Raw genomic sequence first — 8,282 nt, 5'->3', positions numbered from 1 at the left:
ACTTTTCCTGAACGCAACTGTATCTCTTGTATTGAATCAGATTCAATAGAGGACTCATTTGGTTCAGGTGACATGGCTTGTGTTGGTTCATTAAGAAGTGACTGAGGAGTGTTCTCGGATTCATCTTCTGAATCCATGTAACAACCTCCTTCAGGAATAGCAAACACAGGCTCTTCCTCACACTCAAACTCTTCTCCAAAAGAATGATCATCATCATTTTCAGAAATAAATAGAACAGAAGAAGAACGAGTGCTAGGAAAAGAAAAACTAGGAGCAAGACACCAAAAGTAGCCAGAATCATTTTCTTCCATTAATTCATCATCAGTTGAAGGGAGAACAAAATCCTTCAGCGTAAGTGCTGGAAGAGATCCTGTCTTCCCCTCAGAAGTTACAACAAATTTCTCTCTTTCATACATCTTTCTAATACAAGTAGAAGTAGAAGAAATGTGCTCAGTAGGCACTACAACAGAAGAAGAAAAAGAAACTGGCAAAGAAACTGGGCTGGCAACTATCGACTTGGCCTGTGGGGGCCTCCTCTCAACTGCCTCTGAACTCTGAACTGCTCGTCTGATCATACCCCTTGTCTTGCGAGAGAGTGCAAGCTGCCACTCCTCCCCAGAACTAAGAGGTGCTCTACTGTCACTGCTCTGAACACCACACTGACTATCACACTGACTGGAGCTAGTAATCATCTGAACTATCTGAGCAACTTTGCCTTGAGGATTCACCAGGTCGCTGTCCTGCAAGTGAATCTCACCCCTAGCCATAAGGCTCTCCACTCTGTCCTTGAACACATAACAATCTTCAATCACATGGCCAATATGTCTATGGAATGGACAATACAAAGGATGCTCTGTCTGCCCCTCCTCTTCCACTCTCCTGTTGGGTGGAAATGTCAAAATGTTCTTCTTAACCAAAAACTTGAAGATCTTCTTCACACTCTCCCTTTTAAAGGGATACTCCTTGCTAAGCCTCTTTTTGTTGGGTGGAAATGTCAAAATATTTTTCTTAATCAAAAACTTGAAAATCTTCTTTACACTCTCCCTTTAAAGGGATACTCCTTACTAAGCTTCTCTTGTAAGTACTGTTGGCTTTTTGGAGTTCTATAAGAGGGCCTAGGCTGCTGACCCTGTGGTCGTGGCTGAAACTAACCAGGAGGTTGTACTGGTGGTGGTAACTGAGGTCGAGGCTGAAACTGAGGTCGTGGTGGTGGTGGGCGCTGTGGTACTGAACTAACCATGGGCCTCTTGCCCCTATCATAAGCATTAGAAGTACTATGCACCTCCCCCTTCCTGGGAGGTGGTGCCCCGAAAAACTCTAAACGCTGAGGTCTACGGATGGGTTGACTCTCAGCCTTAGGAGGGACTGCACTGGGTATGCTGTCCTGCAGGCTAGTGACTTTGGTTAACAACTTCTGAAAGGTTCGAATGCTAAAACCCTTCAGGTACGGAGCGATAGGACCATCTATGTTCTTCAGCAGAATCTCAACTGCACGCTGCTCTTGCAGTTGAGGTTCACACTGAAGACTAAGGTTTCTCCACCTAACTATATAGTTAAGTAGAGACTCGTGGGGGCACTGTCTGGTCACTACCAACTCACCAACAGTCACTCTATGCTCTGTACTAATGAACCTCTGAACAAACAACTGCTCCATCTCAGCAAAAGTGCGAACTGATCATTAGGGAGATCAGCATACCACTCAAATGCCACTCCCCCTAAGCTACTAACAAACAATCTCAGGATCAATGCATCATTTCCTCCAATGTTACAATATTATCACTAAAGTTTTAGGGTTGAGTCTTGGCTAGAACCTTTCGGCTTTTGTTAGAGCTTGCCATAGAGATGTTCTAGGGAAATAGGGGTTTGAAACGGATGTTTGAAGTGATGATGGTTGAGTTCAAAGCCCGTAAATTTAATGAAATACAACTGTTCGTATAGACGAAATTAATTTTGTCCCGTACGAATTTCAGTTTGTCCCATACGAAAAAATTTTGTATGGACAAATGATTGTGTCAAAAAATGAAACGTTTTTTTTCATAATCACACAAGTAATGATGCATCCTTTCGTACAGACTTTTGACCAAATGATTGTATAGATGAACAGGTGTTCTTCCTGGACGATCAGACAATAAAGTTCATTTTAATGGCAGTTAAAACCGTCCCCTACATTGAATCGCCAAGTGTTCTTCTATAGGAACCAAAGGTTGGTACGGACGATCATGCATAATAAAACTACCTTATCCGTTTAACTATTAATTAATCGTACATACGTTTGAAAATTAAGTCCAGACGATCGTGACGATCGTACAGACGAAGTGAAAAATAAAATTGAAAAACTGTACGCTAACCGTTCAAATCAGATTGTTAACACACTACACAATTCATCCCGTATTAAAATAATTTCGTCCTGGATGATTGTCACTCAATTTTTCAAATCATGCACTTAAAAATCTAGATGTGAGAATTTTTCAAAAGCTAAAACACAAACATAATAAAAACACTATAGAAAAATACACAAACTCACAAAATCACAAATACACACAAAAATACTAACTAGAAAAAACACACATCAATGTTGCATAATCATTTTAATTAAGCATTCAAATCGATCACACCAAGCCTTGTTCTTAATGCACTGAAAGTATCAAAAGCTAAAGGTTTTGTAAAAATGTCTGCAAGTTGATTTTCTGTAGAAACATGAATGAGTTCAATTTCTTATTTGGATACATGATCCCTTATAAAATGATGCCTGATGTCTATATGTTTGGTTCTTGAATGTTGAATAGGATTTTTAGAAATGCAAATAGCACCAGTGTTATCACAATAAATTGAAATAGTGCCTATAGTTAATCCTAAATCAATCAACTATTATTTCAACCAAAGTACTTGTGCCACATAACTTCCTAATGCAATGTATTCAGCTTCAGTAGTAGATAGGGCTACTAAATTTTGTTTTGTATAATTAGACCAAGAGACTAAATAATTTTCAATAAACTGACATGTTCTAGAAGTGCTCTTTTTATCAACCCTATAACATGCAAAGTCAGAATCTGAATAACCAATTATTTCAAATAAAGAGCTAAACTTAGGATACCAAATTCATAAGTTCTGTGTTTCTAATAGATATCTTAAAATCCTTTTTATTGTTGTCAAATAAGATTCTTTTGGATCTGATTGAAATCTATCACATAAATAAATACTAAACATGATATCAGGTCAGCTAGTTGTCAAGTAAAGCAAAGATTCAATTATTCATCTAAATTTCTTTTAATCAACAGATTTTTCCTTAGAATCCTTATCCAACAAAATTGAGCAACTCATAGGTGTACTAACAGGTTTAGCATTATTCATTTCATTCTTTTTGAGGATGTCCTTAACATATTTAGACTGCCTAAGAAATGTTCCCTCATCAATTTGCAGAATGCTAAAGCCTAGAAAGTAGATTAAATCTCCCATTAGACTCATCTCAAATTCATTACTCATTGTTTTAGAAAAATCATCACAAAAATTTTTATTTGAAGATCCAAAGATGATGTCATCAACATAAATTTGTACAATGAGTATATCCTTTCTAAATTTCTTCAAAAAGAGAATTATATCTACACTTCCTTTTTCAAATGATCTTTCAAGTAGGAAGTTGTTCAATCTCTCATACCAAGCCCTAGGTGCTTGTTTTAATCCATATAATGCATTTTTAAATTTGAAAATATGATTTGGATGTTTAGAATTTTCAAAACATGGAGGTTGTTCTACATAAACATCCTCTTAAATTACTCCATTTAAAAAGATACTTTTTACATCCATTTGGTATAATTTAAATCCTCTAAAACAGGAAAACTACACTTTGATCCTTTGGCCTTGCAGTTAATTCCCAAACTTTATTTCTTACAAATTGATTTAACTCTTCTTGCATAGTTAAAATCCAAAATTCATCCAAAAGTACTTGATCAATATTTATGGGTTCTATTATTGAAATGAAGGCTAAATGATTGACTTCTTTGTTTAATCCATGCCTAGTCCTTACACCCTCACTAGGTTCACCAATTATCAATTCTTTTAGGTGGTTTTTAGAAAATCTCAAATATCTGGGCAAATGATTTTCTATCTTCAAGTTTTCTTCCAAATTTTCTTCCAATTTTATTTTATCAATCTTTTGGGAGTTAATCTCAATCTCATATTCTACAACATTTGGCTCTTCCAAAATTCCAAATTCATCAAATACAACATGTGTGGTCTCCTCAATTACCAAAGTTCTTTTGTTGAATACTCTATAAGATTTTCCAACACTTTAGTATCCTACAAAAATTTCTTCATCTGATTTTGGATCAAATTTTCCTAAGGCAGATTTTCCATTGTTATGAATAAACACCTTGCAACAAAATATGCAAATGTGATAAATTAGGTGTTCTTCCTTTTAGCAACTCATAGGGTATTTTATTTAATTTAGATTTCACATTCACCCTATTCAGAACATAACATGCTGTGCTAACCATCTCAGCCCAAAAATATTTAGGAAGTGAGTATTCTGCCAATATGGCTCGGGTGGCTTCTATTAATGTTTTGTTTTTCTTTTCAACTACCCCGGTATGCTGAGGGATTATAGGTGCAGAAAAATTGTGATCAATTATTTTCTCCTTACAAAAATTCTTAAATTCTCCTCCATGATCACTTTATATAGTCATAATTTCACATCCTAGCTTTCTTTAAATCCAAGTAAAAAAGTTTTTAAATTCCTCAAATGATTCACTCTTGTAAAATAGAAATCTAACCTATGTAAATCTAGAGTAATCATCCACAATCACAAATCTGTATATCTTCCCTCCTAGACTTACAGTTCTAACTTGTCCAAAAAGATCCATATGCAAAATCTCCAATGATTTACTAGTTCTAAGATCCTTATTGGACTGAAAAAGAGGACTTCACCTATTTTCCTAATTGACATGCATCACAAAGGTGATCCTTAGTAAAGTCTAGTTTTGGTATATCTCTTACTAGGTTCTTTTGGGTAATTCTCCTAAGGGTTTTAATGCTAGAGTGACAAAGTCTCCCATGGCAAAGCCATGACTCATCAGAAATAGAAGTATGATTTTTAATGCAATTCAAATCTAGCATATACACGTTATTCACCCTTATACCATTCAAAACATCATTTCCATTTAGGCTTAATATGCAGCTAGTAGGAAAAAATTTTACACAGTATCCTTTATCACATAGCTGGCTTATACCTAACAAATTATGCTTTAAGCCTTCTACCAATAACACATTCTCAATAAAAAATTTCTTAAGATTTCCAATCATACATGACCCAACCACGTTCCTTGTAGTGTTATCTCCAAGTGTAACCATGCCTCCACTCCTGGCTTCCAGCGATATGAATTGTGCAGTATCTCCAGTCATATACTTTGAGCATCCGCTGTCCAGGCACCATATGCTTTCACGAGGACTTGTGTGAGAGCGACCCTGCAAAATTATCAAACGTTAGACCTGGGAATCCAAAAAAGTTTGGGTTCTCCTTTTGGAAATTTATAATCAAATGCATGTATGATATGTCTAGGTATATGCATCTTAGGTCTCCACACCAAATAGGATTTTTTCTTCAAAGTGCAAGTGTGAGCTATATGTCCAAACAATCCATAATTATTATATTTGACTTTTGGAAAAGGATTCCTAAGTTTTCTACTATTCATTTATCTATTTAGGGATTGCATAAATTTTGGAATTGAGTAATTTGATTCTAGAGAGAGGCTCTGGGATTCTAGAGAGATAAAACTCCATTTTCGTGTTCGAATCATAATTTCCCATGATTTTTTGCAGCTGGTGGTGCAGTCGCTGGATGATCATCGGCTTTCTCTGCTAATGTCATGGCTGCTTTGTGACCTCCGGTTTCTCTACAAACTATTGGTAGAGGCGCTAATGGGGTGGTAATCAGAGAAGGGAAGAGAATTCAGTCTCGTCACCCTGTGATTGAAGGCAAGAGAAAGAAAGCGATTGTGGATGATGGAGCGACTAGAAGGAATGTGGATCTTTTGATGCCAGGTACACATATTCTTGATTCTAAGAAATTGGGTGATGGATTCTTGAATGATTTTAGCTTTTCTAAAACTTCTGAGACGAATGAGGGTCGGTGTGGGGATTATGATCTGAAAAATTATGAATGTTCAAGAGCGGGATATTAATCTTGATCTTGATAAGAATCCTGGAATGGAGTCAATGATTGGAAGAACAGTGATGGAGGATCTCAATAAATAAATAAATATGGAAGATGTTATTAAAGCCTAGACAAATCCGAAGCACATCAAGATCGATTTTAATGGGGAGCAAGCTGAATTATCGAAAGATGGGATTGCTGTTAAGTTGAATTCAGATATGGAAGAAAAAAATAAACATGTTCTGAGATATTCTATTGTGATTAAAGTTTTGGGCAATAATGTGTCGTTCCTAGTATGTAGTATAGAACTGAGAAGACAGTGGAGCAAGTTTGGCAGATTCCATTTAACGTCAATTGGCATGAACTGGATCCTTTGTTCATTCAAGATGGAGGAGGCTGTGGAGGACATTCTCAATGGAGGACCGTGGTATGTCGGTGGCTACATTGTCGGTATGGATAGGTGGTCCCCTGCATTTGATCCTTATTCCTTCAAGGGGATCTCCGCTCCCATTTGGATTAGATTCCCTTTTTTACCGTTATACTGTTGGGACGAAGATAACATAGCGAGAATAACATCTCATTTTTGTATGCCGATGTATATAGATAGAAATACATTTCGATGGGGGAAGCGGGAATTCACTTGTGTCTATGTTAAAATTGATTTGGAGAAGAAGCTATCGAATGGAGTTTGGGTAGAAGGGTCGGCTGGCAGGTTTTTTCAACGGGTGGAGTATGAGAAGGTTGATCTGTTTTGTTATCATTGTGGTTGTGCGGGACATAATAGGGCTAAATGTCCTGATGAGGTTGTTCAGGGGATTACATATCAGAATATTAGTAAACCTGTTGTTGATGAAGCAAGGAAGATAATTCCTGAAGCCAATCCCGCTGTGATTAAGTCGGAATATGGCCCGTGGATACATGTATAATTCAAGAATAAATGCTTCGTTAAGGAGAATGGTGGTGGTAAACGAATGAATGAACATCAAGGCATCAGGATGGATAATATGGAGAATAAAATTCAGAAGAGCTTTGTGCAGAAAGTAATTCCAGTTGAGAAGAAGAGTGTAGATACTGAAGGTATTCCTGGTTTGATGTTTGATAAAATGCCTGATCAGAAGAAGGCAGTGGGTGGGCAGAAGGAAATTGTCGAAGAAAAGATGCAATCAATTACTGTCAATAATAGATTTGTTGTTCCGCTTAATGACATTAGCGAACTACCCGTGAACAACACTGAGGAGGCTGATGAGTTGAAAGACTCGGTTACTTGCTGCATTGAGGCGACTGATGGTGTTGGAGACACTGGAATGAACTTAAATGACCCAGGTTTAATGAATGTTGGTATGGGTGCTCACAGTGGGGGTAATAAGATTAAACTTGCCAAAGAGTTAAGATCTTTGGGACCTCTTGAAACAGGACACAAGAAGAAGAGAAGAATGGAAGGATGAGTTCCATGAATGGGGAGGAATCGCCAGCAAGGGTGTAATGTCTACTTTATTATTTTGGAATTGCAGGGGTTCTAGGAAGAGGAAGGCCTCCTTGTACCTGAAGGAGATGGTTAGAGAAAAGGATGTTTGTTTTATTGGTCTCTTGGAGACCAAGATGACTAATATTGGTAGGAGGGAGGTTGATTACCTCATTGGGAACGATTGGGATTTTTTCCATGTCCCAGCTGCTGGTCTTGGTGGTGTGGGATAAGAAGAGTGTGTCGTTTGTGGTTAGGGATACATCTTCCCAAGTGATAATTGGGGACCTCTTGGTTCCTAGCATGGGTTCATGGAAGATTGCCACGGTGTATGGGAGCCAGTGTTGCAAAGAAAGGGAGGATCTTTGGAGGCAACTTGAAGAGGGTATGAAGGATTCTAATCCTTTTATCATTGGTGGGGATTTCAACTGTACTTTGAACAAGGAGGAGAAGAGAGGAGGTAAGAGGTTCTTATTTTCCAAAGGAGATATGAAGCAGTTTATGAAAAATTCAGATTTTCATGATGTGAGAAGTATTGGACCAAGGTTCACTTGGTGCAACAACAAAGAAGGAGCCTCTCGGGTTTGGGAAAGATTGGATAGGTGTTTGGTTAATTCGATTGCTCTTCAAAAAATTCCTTCAGCTCTTACTAGGTATTTAGCAAGAGTGGCA

The sequence above is a fragment of the Dendrobium catenatum genome, unplaced genomic scaffold (genome assembly GCF_001605985.2).
Source record: "Dendrobium catenatum unplaced genomic scaffold, ASM160598v2 fragScaff_scaffold_1405, whole genome shotgun sequence".
NCBI classification, from domain to species: Eukaryota; Viridiplantae; Streptophyta; class Magnoliopsida; order Asparagales; family Orchidaceae; genus Dendrobium; species Dendrobium catenatum.
The sequence above is the reverse complement of the archived record's forward strand: the minus strand, read 5'-3'. Positions refer to the sequence as shown.